Below are 18,133 nucleotides of genomic sequence, written 5' to 3' on the forward strand. Positions count from 1 at the left end.
ATATAAGGCTGCATTCACAAACACCTCTGGAGGGGGGGGGGCGGGAGATTCCCAAAAAAGTTCTCAGATTTTTTCGAATACCCCCTCTAACAAACTCGCAATGTCTTCAAGTGCCCCCCCTTCTGACTTTCCGTAATTTTGAAATCCCCGCCAAAAAGAGAAGGCAAAATATGGCCGATAAAGTACTTCGTCAAAAATATCAAATCATAATATATTGAGTGGATTGGTCAAACTAGTAAAATTTGTCCGATTAAAACAAGCTATGTAAATGTAATCTGCTTGAAATGGCAGGTAAAAAGTGTACAAAAAATTTGATTTTTGCCTTCGTGCGAAATAAGGGACTGGACACAAATTACAGGGGGGTGGGCCGGTGTTTTTTCGAAACACCGCTGCGTAAAAAATAGTGACCCTTCAAAAGTTCATGCACAAAAGTTAGTGACCCTCCCCTTATCCGTGCATGAAAATAAATGACCCTCCCCTGTTACTCAATACCCCCACAAACCCGAAATGTGTTCAAGACCCCCTTCTGACTTGCTATACTTTTGAAATCCCTCTCCCAAAAGGAAGGCAAAATGTGGCTGATATAACGCTTTGTCCAAACAATTTCAAATCATATGTGTGTGATAATTCATGTAAATGTACTTTGCTTGAAGTGGCAGGTAAAAAGTGCATGCGTGTACAAACAATGTAATTTTTAGATTTCATCGATAATGTTGATTCACTATACATGGGTGTCTATGACAAAACTGTAAAAAAATTCTTTCACAATTAATAATATGCACTTTTTCTGCATATATGGACCCTGAATAATTGACATAATTGTACTTGATTAGAAGAGGGTGGTAACACGTGCATCTGTGTACAAGAACTTTGTTTTTGGAATTTCGCATAAAAAGTTCATCCATCATACATTGTAGTCTATGACAAAAGTAAGAATAATTGTTTTAAAATACAAAACTTGGCAAATCTGTCTATTTATGTACACTCGATTATTGGTATAAATGTTCATGATTAGACTAGAGTGGTTTCAAGTCCATGGTTGTGCAAGAAATTTCATTTTGGCATATCACTGAAATGTTGATTCACTATACATGGCAGTCTATGACAAAACTATGAATAATTTTTTTCCAATACAAAACTAAGTAAATCTGTGCATTTATGTACACCTAATTATTAGTATTAATGTTAATGATTAGACTAGAGTGGTTTCAAGTCTATGGTTGTGCAAGAAATTTGATTTTGGAATTTCACTGAAATGTCGATTCACTATGCATAGCAGTCTATGACAAAACTATAATATTTTTTTCCAATACAAAACTAAGTAAATCTGTGCATTTATGTACACCTAATTATTATTATTAATGTTCATGATTAGACTAGAGTGGTTTCAAGTCCATAGTTGTGCAAGAAATTTGATTTTGGAATTTCACTGAAATGTCGATTCACTATGCATAGCAGTCTATGATGAAACTATGAATATTTTTTTCCAATACAAAAACTAAGTAAATCTGTGCATTTATGTACACTTAATTATTAGTATTAATGTTAATGATTAGACTAGAGTGGTTTCAAGTCCATGGTTGTGCAAGAAATTTGAATTTTTGAATTTCATCGAAATGTTGATTCACTTTACATTATAGGCTATGAGGAAACTACAAATAACTCATAGGTTATCTGATCCTAAATTGTTATTCAAAAGTTGTTCGACCTGAAGCTTCCAGTTGTTATTGATGACATTTTGCACTATTCTGAATAGTTTGTATTCTGTCAATGTCCTCAAAAAATAAAAAATGTACATACGGCGACATGAACATTTGACACCGACCTATACCAAATGTATTGCCAATGGGAGAATGATATCAAATAAGTGATCTCCCAAATTGTTATTGAAAGAGTCATAATAGGGGACAGTTATGCACAATAGAGGAGTTGGATAAGTAGAAATCATGACAACTTAAATCAATGTGGCTGCTTGGATCATCAATACATTGTTTATTATACCCTTAAAATTGCGCCCGAAGGGCGCGCCGAAAATGGAAATGGCAGAAAATGAAAGTGCCAGGAGGTATTTTTTCTTTTTTCAGTATTCCATATTCTTCAATACGTGCACATGCAAGTTCAGCTTTGATGCATAAAAAAGGTGACCCTCCCCCATAGGCATACACAAAATTGTATGACCCTTCAAAAATGCTTGCGCGAAAAATGGCGACCCACCCCCAAAAAACACCGGCCCACCCCCCTGTAATTTGTGTCCAGTCCCTAAAGGGAGTTGATCTTCTTGAATTAGAGTGCACTATACGCCTTTTTACCCTTAGCATTGTCTCTTTGTATTCAAAGCTTAAGTTATTAGGGGGCAGGGGTTGATTTTACACGGCGGATACTACTAGAGCAGACGAAAGACGTGCAGTACTGCAGCACCAACATTGCGCTTCGGTTTTACATAGCTACCATAACTACTGGCAGGAACGCGACCCATGTGACCGCTGCCATCCCTATGTGTCGGGCACAGTCTTGTTGTCACGTTCTGAAATCTTCTCCTTGTAACTAAATCTCATCAGAACATGCCATTACACGACAAGTTGTCGCGTTTATTGTACAGTGGAATAGAGTTTCTTTTCCTACACCTATAATCATGTCATCATATGTCTTAATGTCCAATATTAAACTTGTCAACATAACTCGCATAAATGCTATGTCGAGGTCATTGTTGGTGACTGATGTTTGAATTATATGGAACAGATTTTTCACCAATTACTTTGGATATTTTATCATATACCTACATTCACGTGCCAGATGTAAAGTTATGGGAGAGAGCGCCCTCAGGTCCGTGCATTTTATACGTCTCACCCCCCGGCCCGGTGCCCCAAAATAAGCGATCGCGTGCATTTCTGAACTACCTCGATTCTGGTTGCTACGCGTGTTGCTATCCGCAAACGTTCAAAAAAAAGCTAGCGCAAGATTAAGGACAACGACTGCTCGCTCAGAACGTAGTGGTCTCGCCACGCCGGTGACATTAGCTTACATTTCTACATTCTAGGGAAATTTTGTGCATACTTTCCGTGCCTGTTCAGTATAAATTATAATAAAATTGACATCACGCTTTTGTCCTTCCTCAATTCACCTCGATTTCAGCCTTGATCTCTGTTGGTCACGTACTGGTACGCATGTTGCTCTGCGCGATTTAGAATTATGTAGGGATAGAAATTATGTCATTATGCATGTCAATCCGCTACGGGAAGCGGCCATCGCATTTATGAAAAATTGACACAAATGGCGATGAGTTTTTGATATCGTACGTTTTTTTATGTCCAAAATAATGCTGAATATTATGTAAACTACATATTTATCATTCCATGAGCCATATGATAAAACCTTTATGGCCCTGATACAGCTTTTGTGACCCTTGGTCGTACGGCGTACAGGGCCTCGCACGCTCGGGCCCTTCCGCCATACGACATCGGGTCACAGAAGCCGTATCAGGGCCGTAAAGATTAATTCACAAGGTATCGTATTTGCAAGGTAATATGAGGTATTTCATGCTCGCTCGTATTTCCTAGAAAAAATCATCACGATTGGAAACATAGCTACAGCTTATTCTCTTTAAGGGACTGGTCATTTTCATCGGCCCAGCGGGCAGGTGGATTCATGAGGGGTCGCCCTGTTTTTGATTTTGTGTTGTGTGCGCGTCTACTGGCGCTGGAACGACCAGTTACCCACTAAAAGTGCTGAACGATTTGAATTAATTTGCGTAGACAGTGATAAAGTAAATATAACAATAAAACCTTGGCGGTCGTAGGCTCTCCCCACTACTGCCTTCATGCTGAAACTGATCCTGATTTAAGTAGGCGTAGTAGACACTATAGGATCATTGACCACCACCTAAACGCCGTTGCAATGTTTGCTAATATCATTTAGTGTTAGGGTAATTCTGGTCATAAATTATAGCTGTGCGTGGCAGGGCTTTGTGATAAAGGCCAGACCTTTAACCAACGGTACCACACAGCTCTGCCAGTTGATCACAGTCTCCTCAAATTTACCTCGACCACAAATACTCATCCGGTGCCTATTGTAACGTAAATTATATGCACACTCAAAGGCGAACAGGAGTAAACAGTCTAAAAATATGATGTTTTTAATTGTTTAAATAAATCATAATCATGAAATATTATTATCTCTAAAGCCGTGTTAGTATTTCATCAGGGTTGAACCTCCTTTATGCGGAGCAGTCATTGTGTTTGAATTATATGTGACATAGGCCGGGGCGTCAAATACAGTACACATTAGAAGTGTATAAAGATTGCTCTCTACACGGCTTTCAAAACCGTCTATTAATATTGTACTCGCTCCTACCATTAGGAGTTGGCTCCGCTTCACTACTGAGGGTTGATAAGCTGGCCATCAGATCTGTCTTTCGTGGCCCTTCTTAATTGTGCCTTCGCTTCACAAGACGACAATTAAGAAGGGACAAAAGGCAGATTTGATTAATTTAATCAGTTCGTGTACACTCTAAAATAGGAGACGTTTAAAATATATCCCATAAACCCCCATGTGACTAAAATAAACCAATCACCGTGTCGATAACGTCATGCGGAACACCGCCGCCAACCTTGAAACGTACGTCTGTAGTCTGACACATGCGCATATCGCGACTGCTCGACTCCGACTATCGAGGAAAACAACAGAATCATGGAACTTAAACATTGTAAAGTTCTTGCCATGGACGGAAGATACTTTCACATGGTCTTCCAGACGTTTTTAGCTGAGGACTCACAATTGATGTAACCATCGGATGGCCAGTCATTTCATGTCTTTGTCCACGGTCCGGACCGTGCTTCGTCGTTCCGGCCGTCGATGATCGACATCGTGACCAAAAATGAAAAAGAACGCATCATCGGAGAAACAGAACATAAGGGGCAACTTGAACGAAAACCAAACATCCACCATCGACAATACTCTAGTCTAATCTAATTGCATAAATCAGGACACGGTCGCTCCATAACCGTGAAAAGGAATATAAATAGAGGCGATACACTCATAAATGCCATGGCTCGAACTGCGATTCACACGAGAATACACAAACACAACAAGACCAAACAATAAACATCGCTTCCCTACTTAATAACAAACTTGAAGTTGAGTAGAACAACCTATGAACACATACAATAATCAATCATTCTACACGTCTCACCTATTAAAATGAATTTTAGCGACTGATGAAGAATACTCTGTTTACGAAACGTAGAGTCAAAGGATCACAGATAGTCCCTCCGCTCGGCTCGGCGTCTCCAGTGCAAGGCACATACAGCAGCAGGTGACACGTCGTACGTCGCTTCGTGGCTAATCAACACTCTACATGAAACAGCCAAACACGATATACACAACATCATACACAATTGCAAAAACGCAAACAACTCACATATGAACGATGTGTGGAGTTGCTTTCCCTTTATTTTATAGAGACAATCAGTTAATATATACTTCTATTTTTTTTACATCCACGCTTCATGGGTACGTATCGGCTGAAATATTCTATTAGTCAGGCGACCGGCGATCAACAATGCTTCCCGTTTTCAAAACCGCACACCGTTGCGCACCTATCCATGGCACCCACGTGTTAGGCATCATTAGAAAGCTGGTTTTCTGCCCCTTTGAATAACTAATTAAGCTAGATCTACAATAGTAAAACGCCCGCAAAAATGAGTCGACTGTTAACGTTAAAATCGCGGGAAAGTGTAATGATAATTTGCGTATTTCAATGACTAACTTCAAAATGATGAAACGCGAAAAATCTCGCACGTACCACCCTCGAAAGCAGCCATTTTAAAGTGTAGACGATTTTGGAGATATTTTCATCCGAAAAACACCGAATATCTGTCATAGGGCTCGTTCCCGCAAAATCGTACGTTCACTTCCGCATTCACAAATTTAAATATTCATAAAAAATGCCCTTCTGCGATTGGCCAATACAAAAGGTCATGACTTCAGCAAACGTCTCCTATTTTAGAGTGTACACAAACTGTTAATGGCAACATTATCACTCATCAGCAATTTAAATGTTAGGAGCGAGTGAAAGAGACAGTTTTGAAAGCCGTGTATAGTGGACTGGTTGTGTAAGGCAGCGTTCACAAAAAAACGGTTGGGGGGACTGGAGGATTCAGGGGGGATTCGAAAATTTTGGCGGTGGTAGGGGGACTTGAAAATTTTGCTCTACATGTAGGGGGGACTTGAAATTTTTTGGTTCCCTTTTATGTTTTACATTTTCAATTCAAGTTTTTGTAGGTAATTCAATGAAAAATGAATATATTTTATGTCATTCAACTGTTGTAATGTTTGTAAAAGTTCATATTATGTCTTGTACTTTGAAACACATTTTGGTAGGTCATTGTACTCAGTTTTTGGCAATAAGGCAATTAGCAAGAATTCACAATTTGCCTACTCTCTCATGATCGTCATTTTGTGTGCTTTTCGGCAGGAGCAATTGACCTGACCAGAGTTGGATTAACTCAAAGTTGGCTTCGACTGATAAATCCAAAAAGTTCCCTGATCCCTTTTAAATGAATCAATTTAAGAACTTGTCTTAGAAATATGACTTTACAAAGTGCTAATAACAATGAAGTGTTGAACACCTGCGAGCGGAAAGCCACAATACGTGATTTTTTTCTGCATGCACATCCTTTACAAATATGCGGGCTTGAGATAGTTGGGGGTACTTGAAAAATTTTGATCATATAGAGGGGGGCTTTTGAAAAATTTTTAGAGTATTGAGGGGGATCTGAAAAAAGACTTCAATCGCGATTCCTCCAGCGCCCACCCCCACCCTCTCTAATGGTTTTTTGTGAACGCAGCCTAAGCTGGCCGCCTTCCTAGTCTTAAGACAATTCTGGACGCCCCGGCATGCCCGGCCTCTGTCACATATAATTCATACACTTAAAGTGATTTTACCGAATGTTGCTTAGCAGAAAGGAAGCTAAACCCCCATGAAATACTAACTCAGCTCTAGTGATATTAATGTTTATAATTGTGATTTTTTATTTTAATAATTACGAAAATAATATCATTCATTGTTTACTCATTATTGCCTGTGCGCACTCAAGCTAATGTGTTCTCGATTCCAGGGGGTTCACGATGGAATTCTTCGGAAGCCTCTCGTTTACTTTGAATTCAGACTCAAAGGACAATGTTTACTGAAAGCAAACGACGTGTTAGCAGTGCATCAAGTGTTGTGGATATTTCGGCCTGATTACGAATTGTTGAGGATTCTCGGCAGACTGTGTGTAAGATTCAACATAAATCGGAAGGAGTGTGTCGGCATACCAGCGTACGTGCGATTCCAAACATTACAGTAGGCTAATCAAAGATCCAATGACCCCGATATTATGCTACCCTTCAGCCAATCATAGTCCATCGCTAATGTCAGCTACATAGTGGCTCCGAATAACGGTCCTGTTAATTGACGAGTACAATTCAAGCAGCGGCAAAACAGAACTACCAGCCAACCCCCAAAACAAACAATGTGTGTGCAGAGTGACAACGACGCAATTTACAGTTAGATATAAATATACCATAATTGTATGATTAGCATGGGAATATTTGCATGCTTCTGGGAAAAGTACGACTCATTTGCAAAACCAGAGCTACCTTATGAAAACATGGCATCGTAAAATATTGATAAAATGTATCACTTTAATCTGAACCATGTAGAATATATTTTCGGTTCCAGGTTATTGTCTGTTTTGTGCCTCGGATAAGACGACAAGGAAAGTCTGACTTTCTGGTACACAAACTTTAACGCCTGCACAACCACGGTTTCTATGGCAAAATTTGGTTCGAATAAAACTTGAGCAGTGCCACTCCAGTCAACCATGCAATCGATTATCTGCATATTTCGACTACTATTATTTATTACCTGTATGATATCCATGTAAACATGCCTCGTGCTTTACAACTTCAATCTCCATGGATACGGTCTAGGCTTTCATATACACAATTCAAAGTTTGCCACTGGGCAAGATGAACTCTTTATTGATAATACGTTACCGTTGTTCCGCCTTTATTATGAGGAATATAAGATAGGTAGTCAAAATGTGTAAATTATGTCTCGTGTTTATCCAAATGTCGTGATTATCCAAATACCTGTGAGTTCGTGGTACACCCCTGACAATCGCTTTGCATCCCTATACATGTTTCTGGAAAAAAGTCACACACACAAGATCTGGTGAGGACCAAGGAAGTAGAATCTAGTCCTTGGCCCAGTCATCAAAGTTCAATCACAATAGACTAACACAGCAAAAAAACAGACGAAAGGTGAATAGGTGAACAAATTTAAAATATAATATAAGAATTGATAATTTGATGCAAATAATTTTAAATATAAAGGTAATAAAAGTACAGTCGCTCAGTAAAAAAGAGTTTAGACTCTACCGAGAAGGAAGGCTTTCAGGGCCCGCTTGAAAGAATTTTTGACCTGCTTAACTTTATGGAGACCGGGATATCATTCCAACACTTTGCAATCGAATACGTAATGTTATGTTTTGTTCTGTGTAAATTTACCTTTGGATACAAAAAATTTTCATTATTCACAGACCTAGTGAAATATGAATGAGAAGCACATGAAGCGTACCGATCGATTGAATGTGCATATTGGTCATCATATAAGTCATAAATGAATGTACATATCTGATATTTGAATAATTTATGAATATCCAGAATACCTAGTTTTTTAAATAAAGGTTCACTAGGTTCACAGAACTTTGAAAATGTTAGTAAGCGCACAATCTTCTTTTGAAGTTTTAGAAGTGGGTCAATGAAAGATTTGAAGGCATTACCCCAGATTTCGATACAATAGCTCATATGAGGTAATATTAAAGAATTGTACAACAAAAGCATTACAGATTTCGGTAAAAAATATCTTAAGTACGAAAATATACCAACTTTTGGGCTAATTTTGTTGACAATCTTATTTATATGGTATTTCCATGAGAGGAAAAGATCCAGTGAAACACCGAGATACACAGCATGAGGAACATGTTCAATTTGTACATTACTAATAGACAAATCACCTTCAACGGAAATATGTTTATATGGTGATTTGAAAACCAAATAATTAGTTTTGTCTATATTTATCGTAAGTTTATTGGCTTTACACCAATCAGAAACTTTATTAATTTCGCTGGTTAAGGAATTTAAGTTGAGACGTGAAGAATTAAGTGAATGAAATAAACTTGTATCATCAGCAAATAATCTAAATTGGAACATAGAAGAAGATTTGTGGATGTCATTAATGTAGATTAGAAAAAGAAGTGGCCGAGTATTGAGCCTTGAGGAACTCCACATGAAATATGTCGGCTATCTGAGGAGCAACCATTCATATGTACAAACTGACGCCTGTTATGCAAATAGGATTTAAACCAGTCATGCGCAGGTCCACGAATCCCATAATGATGTAATTTGGATAATAAGATCTCATGGTTTATTGTATCAAAGGCCTTTTTCAGATCAATGAATATTCCCAGTGTAATACAGCCATGGTCGATCTGTTGTGCAATCTCATTTGTAAGGTCAGCTAAGGCAAGTTTTGTACTATGTCGTTTTCGAAAACCATACTGACTGTCTACTAGAATATTGTACTTATCCAGAAAAGCACATAATTGTTTATTTACTACACTTTCATATATTTTGCTAATAATAGATAAAAGAGAAATAGGTCTATAATTACAAACTTCATGAGCTGACCCTTTCTTAAAGACAGGAATAACCTTTGCAACTTTTAATTTCTCGGGAAAACTACCATTAGAAAGAGAACGATTTATCAAATAGGCGAGTGGCTTTGATATATAATCAACAGCATCTTTTACAAGTTTTGGGTGAATTTCATCGTGGCCATACGCTTTTTGAGTATCTAGTTTGAGAATTATTTCCCTGACATCTTGTTCACTGATAGGACGGAAAAAGAAAGAGTTCGATAGACTATGTTCGAGGAAATCATAGAAACTGACATTGCAGGTTATTTGTGATGACAACTTATTACCTATATCAGCAAAGTAGTTATTGAACGTGTTGGTTATATCCTTATTATGTGTGAGATATTTGTTAGGATCATGGTCTGACTTAATTTTATTAGGATACTTTCCAGAGTTAGATGACCGGTTTAAAAGTTCATTAATAATTTCCCAAGTTTTGTTTGTATTCTGTGCAGAAGCAGTAAGTTTCCTATAGTAGTAAGACCTTTTGGCATGTTTCAATAGTTTGGTTAACATATTACGATATTGTTTATACTTAGAATGCACCTGGTCTGGTCGTATATATAGCATTTCTTGACTGTCCACCCGACTGTTCCCCCTAAATTATTTTAATCACAAATAGACATGGGACAGACACACGTTATCTTGCCTGACTAATGAAGTGGGTTGTCCGTGTTTAAAATGTAAGTTGTTTGAATATGTAAAACCGGCAACATAGAAGAACATGAGAACCAAGGCAGTTGACCGGGCATAAAATAGAATGATGGATATAAAGTTCATATCGGCCGAGACAAGCCAACTATAGTTGAGAAAAGCAATATTAAATCCCATAATTACACTATACTTAGTTTTTAATTTGTAATTGATTGATGCTGTCTGTGACAAAATTTGATTTTCGTTTTACACATGCTCTAAAGTTTTTCATCTGGATATGTATATGTAGTTTTCGCTGCTGCTATTCTGGAGTGGTCAACCCTACCAAACGTGGTAGAGATCATGTCGGTATATTCAGAGTGTCGATACAAAGGAAGCGTCTTTATTACGAAGAAAACCTTTTTGTCTACATGCAAAAGGTAAAAAACTACGTCGTCGGAAAATTATCAACGGATTGCAATCATTATTACAAAACATGATGTGTAAGCAGTGTGAAGACGATGAAATATCCAGCCTGATGGACAAGATAAGTATCCAATAATTGTTGGATTTGCATGGAAATATTTTTCACGCTCAATGGCCAGCATGACTGTTTCACAACCCCTGTACCAAATTAGAAAATATGACAACACATAAAATCGATAATATTACCATTTTAAACTGAACCGTGAGGAATATATTTTGTGATTGTTGGTTATTCTATTATTCTGATTTAAGAACGTCTCAAAATGTTGATAAAATTATCAGTTTGTACCGCATAGAATGTTTTCAGTTTCTGCTTATTAATTTTTGTATCGCTCGGATGAGACGACAAGGGCAGTCTTGACTTTCTGGTACAAATAAACTTTAACCCGTTCACCCCCATGGTTTGTCCCAATTCTTTTGTTTTCTATGACAAAGTTGAATCTCTATACAGTTAAATGGGGCGACACATAAAATGAAGCAGTGCACTCCAGTAAATCATGCAATCGATGTATCTGCGTATGCGTAATTCTATTATTTATTAACCATATGATACTAAGGCTGTAGATATGCCTGGTACGTCACAATGTCATCTCCATGGATACAGTCTAGGCCAGTCTGTTCTTCTTAATTTATTTTCATCTCACCTATTACAGCCGTAAGCCGTAGAAACGAGTTTGGTAGTGCAGAAACACACATTATGCCCTAATAATGAAGTGAGTAGTTTGTGTTCAAATGCCAGTTGTTAAGGTTTGAATATGGCGTTGCGTGCGTGTACGTATTTCCATAATTTGGATGGGAGCTTGTATGATTTTCTGTAAACATGGTATGACGCAGTGTGTTTGTTTAAAGGTCCAAGGTCAAAAGATAAGACGTCAGAGATGTCAATAGCTACGGATTACGGTCCTGATGATAGACAAGTACTATTCAAGCAGAAGCAAAAAACAGAACAAAACATAATGAAAAAAATCAAAATCAAACTGAAAGATAATTATTGTGTATAGTGTGACGACGTCGCAATTTACAGCCAGATGTAAGATACAAGTGTCCAATGTTTTTGTAGGATTTGCATGGCAATATTTTGCTTGCTCATTGGCCAACACAACTCTTTCGCAAAACCTGAAAATGACGATGCAAAATATTTATAAAATTTGTCAATTTGACCTGAAAGTTAAGAATATGTTTCCAGTTTGGTGGTTATTCTTTTTAGTATATGCCTCGGATGAGACGACAAGGTTAGGGCAATCTGACTTTATGGTACACAGGAAAATTATTGCTTTCACCACCATGGTTTTGCCCAATTCTGTTGGTTTTTTGCAACAAAGTTTGATCTCCATACAGTAAAATAAAATGACAGAATTAAAATGAAAGCAATGCACTCCAATGGATTATGCAATCGATGTATCTGCGTATCAAGGTTGCGCACTTCATTATTTATTACCTATATTGTAGTAACACTGCAAACATGCCTGGTTCTTCAAAACTTTAATCTCCATGGATACAGTATGGGCATTGATATACACAATGCACTGTTTGCCTGAAAGTTTACCACTGTGGAACATGAACTTGTGATTGAAATTACATTACAGATGTTCCTTTTTGGCATTGGCAATTTCGACACAACTAGACAAATACGTTTAAATTAGATCTTGTTTATCTAAAACTCTGAGGGCTGGGGACGTATATTCCACACAAAGTGCGACAGGCAGCTTTCCGTTGAGCTGTCGTAGATCACGAGACGAGTCCCGTAATTGACGAAAAGACATAATTTCTTGACACTCACGGTTTTAAAATGTCACTGGACAAAAAAGAGTTGACATAAACATCGTTGTATGGTGAAAAACAAACACAAAACACAAAATAAGACTTTGAACACGCTTGCAAAGATCTTAATGATAAAAGCAATGCAGAACTTGGCAATGTAAAATCTTACCTATCGCTTTGGTAATGACTTGCATGTGTCACCCTACGAACAAGAAAACGATGAATTTCGCTGTCGCAAGCAAATTGCTGGAGACGAAGGACTGTGTGTCTTCAGGAAAGGAGACGCAAATTTGTTGTGTTTTTTATTTTCGTTTTAGTTTTATATCTTCGGAAGATAGAGTAGGCGTGGCCATATTTCATCAATCATTTCAAAAGATAACATATTGGAAAGAGCGCGTTGTCGTGCCCCTATTATAGTTTATGACAATTTCATAATCCATTGTCCGTGCAGATATGTATCCTGCACAATAGCGCTTGACGCATGCGCGTTGTGGTAACCAACTGTTCATTACTCTGCAGTTGTTCGAATTATCATTGGTTAAGCCGTTGAGGTAGGACGGAACCTCCTTTGGCTAAGTCATACAAGTGTAAACAGATGGAAGGATGAATAATCGCTGCAATGTACTTCAAAGGAGGGAGATCACAGAGATTTCATACTAATCTTTTATGTTGAATGAAATCCAAATACCCGTGGGTCCGTGGTACTCTCCTAGCATTTGTTCCGCTTCCTCGTACATGCCTCTGGTCGTATATTGAGCGTTTCTTGTCTGTCCGTTCCTCCTAACGTATTTTAATAACAGACATACATAAAAAGCCGTAGGAACAGGGTTGTTAGTCCGGCAGAGACGTACGTTAGTACGTCTGTATAATGAAGTGAGTAGTTCGTGTTCAAACGCATGTTGTTTATAAATCGCTCAGTGTTTGAACAATTACAACAGATAGCATAGGAGAGCATGGGAAACAAACTTTATGCGAGGTAGTTATGCTGTGATAAAATGGAATACTTGGTAAGCACATCCCGGCCGAGACTATTCAACTACGGTTGAGAGAAACCTGCCGCGAACCGTATTAAATCCCAAAATTACGTCATTCTAATTTTTCTAATTCGTCATCGATCGATGCCGTAATTGACAAACTGTAACTTTTGTTTTAAACGTGCTCTAAAGTTCTTCGTGAGGAGTATATATGTGTAGTTTTCACTGCTGCCATTTCGGAATGGTCAAACAACCCTACCAAACACAAAAAGAGATAATGCCGGTATCTTCAGGGGGTAGTTACACGGGAAACATCACATTGCCAAAGAAACCCTCAAAACGAAAGCATTGTTCTCTGTTTGAGCATGCCCGCGTTGCTAAATCATTGTTGATGTTTTGGTCATAAAACTTAGTAGGTGCCGTTAAATCGATTATTCACGAATAAAACATCTCGAGGTCAACATATATACTCATTCTAAAGTTTGAATTATCTTGGGTCCTCTAGCAAGGATAGCGTTTTCAGCGCTTTCACATGCAATCATGCTGTAGACTAGCTTATCAGTATTATATCAAAACATCGAAACACCATGAATTTAATATAACGCTATTCAGAAATTCAACTGTTTACATCTCATTTAAATTCATAAATAATGCTTATACATGTCTTTTTAGATTCCACGACTATCTGACCCATTTGAAGGGAAATGTAGAGCATGGTAAATGTTTCCGATTATAGATCTATTTTCATCGACATCGTTGATAAGTAGTAAACCAATGGAAGCAAACAGAAAACATGATTAAACTGGCGATATTCTGTTACTTATCTTTGCATATGTTACCAATGCAATGGCATCTAGGTCAAGACTCAATTCTACTGGTACCTAGATCTCCTCAATGGAAAAGTAGATCGTCTAGGTCTCTTATTTAAACAAAATTTGAGTATTTATAATGAATTTTTCCTTAAACAAATAGTAAGAATTGGGAACTGTGCCGTTTTTTCCTCACCTTGTTCACTACACGCCGCCACTCACTTGGAATCTATACTCTCTCATTTGACCTGCTGTGACAGTACTCTGGTACAGAGTGTCAAGCTGATTATATGTGGGTTTCACCGGCGGAAACTTCATAGTCCAAGATGGTTGGATCAAAATGGCGTCGCCGAGCAACACAAACAAAAGAAAACGTGCAATTGCACACCAACGTGATGACTTCAGTTCCATCTGTCGAAGTAACCGAAACAATAATGACTGCTCCGATCTTCCATATCATATATGCAATTGTCAGGATTTGTGTGCTTATCAAATGCTTTGGATATCCAATAGTGACCGTAAAAATGAAGCTTGTTCATATAAAAATTTAAGCTGTACAGCTTTAATTAATTAATTAATTAATGAATTAATTTATTATTTTATTTTTATTATTTATTTATTTATTTATATTTATTTATTTATTTATTATTTATTTATTTATTTATATATTCAAATTTATTACACTTTTTCTCAGGGTCCGATTAACTTCGAGAGTCATATTCTTCAATGTTCACATAATGCTTACAAAATTATTGATATACTGTGAAGTGCGAATATTTACAAAGTGTTACAAACACTATATCGCTTCAGGTGATATACCTCCATTGCTTTTTTTTTCTTTAGCAATACTGGTGAGATCGGTCTACTTTTGGTAGAGGGATTGTAATCGATAACGTTTATGCTTATGATAAGACCTAACTTGCTGAATTTCATGTTGGGAATAATTGTAGTCCAGAATTCATTTGTGCATGGGTAGTCAATGGGCAAATGAAACCCTCACCACCCCTACCCCGCCCCCACCCCCCCCACCCCCGTTAGGCACTATTATCAGCCATGCTTTCCTGTTAGCTACGGACCTTAGCTGTCATAATCTGCTTGTTTGCCATTGAACTGGTGTGTGGGCCCCAGAATGGTTGCTATGACAGCACTGTAATGTGCTTTGGAATTTCAAAAACTCTTGTATATTTGTTACTAAACAACATAAACCCCCTAACAAACTCGCAATGCCTTCAACTCCCCTTTTCTGTCTTTCCATAATTTTGAAGTCCCCCCGAAGAAAATGGGAAGGCAAAATGTGGTCGATAAAGTACTTCGTCAAAAATATCAAATCATAATATATTGAGTCCATTGGGCAAACTATTAACATTTGTCCGATAAAAACAAGGTATATTTCTACATTTATATGTGTGCGGTAATTCATGTAAATGTAATCTGCTTGAAGTGGTAGGTAAAAAGTGTACAAAAAATTTGATTTTTGCATTCGTGCGGAATAAAGAGAGTTGATTTTCTTGAATTAGAGTGCACTATACGCCTTTTTACCCGTAGCATTGTCTCTTTGGTATTCAAAGGAATTAGGGGGTGGCAGGGGTTGATTTTACACTGCTGAGACGACTAGAGCAGACGATATGGTGAAAGACGTGCAGTACTGCAGCACCAATATTGCGCTTACATAGCTACCATAACTACTGGCAGGAACGCGACCCAAGTGACCGCTGCCATCCCTATGTGTCGGGCACATAGTCTTGTTGTCACGTTCTGAAATCTTCTCCTTGTCACTAAATCGCATCAGAACATGCCATTGTACGACAAGATGTCACGTTTATTGAACAGTGGAATAGAGTTTCTTTTCTACACCTATAATCATGTCTTCATATGTCTTAATGTCCCATATTAAACTTGTCAACATAACTCGCATAAATGCTATGTCCGAGGTCATTGTTTGTGACTGACGTTTGAATTATATGGAACAGATTTTTCACCAATTACTTTGCATATTTTATCATATACCTATATTCACGTGCCAGGTGAAAAGTTATGGGAGAGAGCGACCTCAGGTCCGTGCATTTTTCACATCTCACGCTCTGCCCCGGTGCACAGGTTATCGTAACGTTGCTTGGATAGTCGGTCGAGGCGGGCGGCCGCGGGTCGCCGTTTACTTGGAAAAAAAGAGAAAGGTCAGACATCGATTTCAGACAAGCAGCCAGAAAGAAACAAAAGAAACAATCTGGCGTCAAATAAATGATCCTCGACTATCACAAATACCTTCAAATGTTTATTGCTCCAGTATGGCCGGCCTAAAAACGTTACATGTGCCGAAATTTGGCAATAATCACTTCCTGGGGATTCCGCACACTTGCCCTTTATCCGCCATAGTGAATTTGAACTACCTTACCCACAATTCAATGCGAATTCCAATTAAGTCAGTATGGCGTTCTGTTATGAGAATGAAACAAAGCTTGTAAAGACATCAAAACAGTATTTGTCAATGTAAGTTCAAGGTGAGCAAGTGAGCGTCGACGCGTCGTCACCAGGTCTTCTTCGAAAGGTTTAGGCCTATTGATACGTGTGTCCGAGATCGGCTCATTGAGTTGGCACTACATCGTATGATTTCGACAAAGGTTGGACTTTAATTTCTTCAATAACGAAGATATCTATGAACCCAGTCCGTGGTTCATCCCATTGCTCCGAAAATAAACATACCTCGTGATTATTTGTCCGTGGTCACCCTCAAAGCAACCGAGCAGCCGACCTCGATCGCTTACAGATATCGTGGTACGCGAGATTCATGGAAATCTCGATCCTTCCGTGATGTAGTGAACTTATTTTTTTAATTTTAGCGATCGGCCATGACGTCGCGTCGTTCACCTATTTCCTACCATTTTCCTGACCGTGTTTCTCAGTCAATGTTTAGATCGGTAATTCGTGATTTCAACATACGAAATTGCCAGCTTCGGATTATTTTTAATGCTTATGTTTATTACTTTCTTGATGATTATTTCCACAGCGTACAGCGCCATTTCCGTATGTAGATATAGCGGTCAGCAGCCGAATCATTCTCGAACGATGACATGACCAAAAACCTTCAGTAAATCAACTCAGCTAAAAATTCAGTAGATCAACTCAGCACGCTCCTGTTTTTATGAAATTGATATTTTTTCCTTCTTTCTTTTTTCTTTCGCGTATTGCGAAGGCTGTACCTAAGCTTATAGTCAGAGAGCGTGAGTTGAGAGCAAATAGATTACCCAGATAATGCGAACGATAGCAACCGTTACCAACAGACTCATTATGCAGAGCGATGCCCCAAAACGCCCATCCAAACTTTGCATTAATCCGGATCCCGGTCCATTTCGCCCCGGGCTTTAATTGCGCATGCCCGCACGTAGTGCATAATTTTTTGTCGCGTGCTTTTTAGTCTAATCTGGTAGCTGCCAATATTTCAAAACTTGTAAGAATGGTAATTAAATCCTTGGATAAATTCTAGCCACGTTCGCATCATGAAACTGTGATAATTTTAGCTTTACTTCAAAGTAAAATCAGAACAGCCAATGACACCGCCCCATGGTTCAACCAATCAGATTTCGTAATTCAATACATGCCGGTTTCCCATTACCTGCCTCTTTGTGCTTGTCACTGAGGTGGGGACCAGCAAATGACATTAGGGAGCCTTCAGTAATTACAGGGGGGGTGGGCCGGGGGAATTGGGGGGAGGGTCACTTTTTAGAAAACAGTT

Source organism: Ptychodera flava, unplaced genomic scaffold, assembly GCF_041260155.1.
Source record: "Ptychodera flava strain L36383 unplaced genomic scaffold, AS_Pfla_20210202 Scaffold_28__1_contigs__length_4768798_pilon, whole genome shotgun sequence".
NCBI classification, from domain to species: domain Eukaryota; kingdom Metazoa; phylum Hemichordata; class Enteropneusta; family Ptychoderidae; genus Ptychodera; species Ptychodera flava.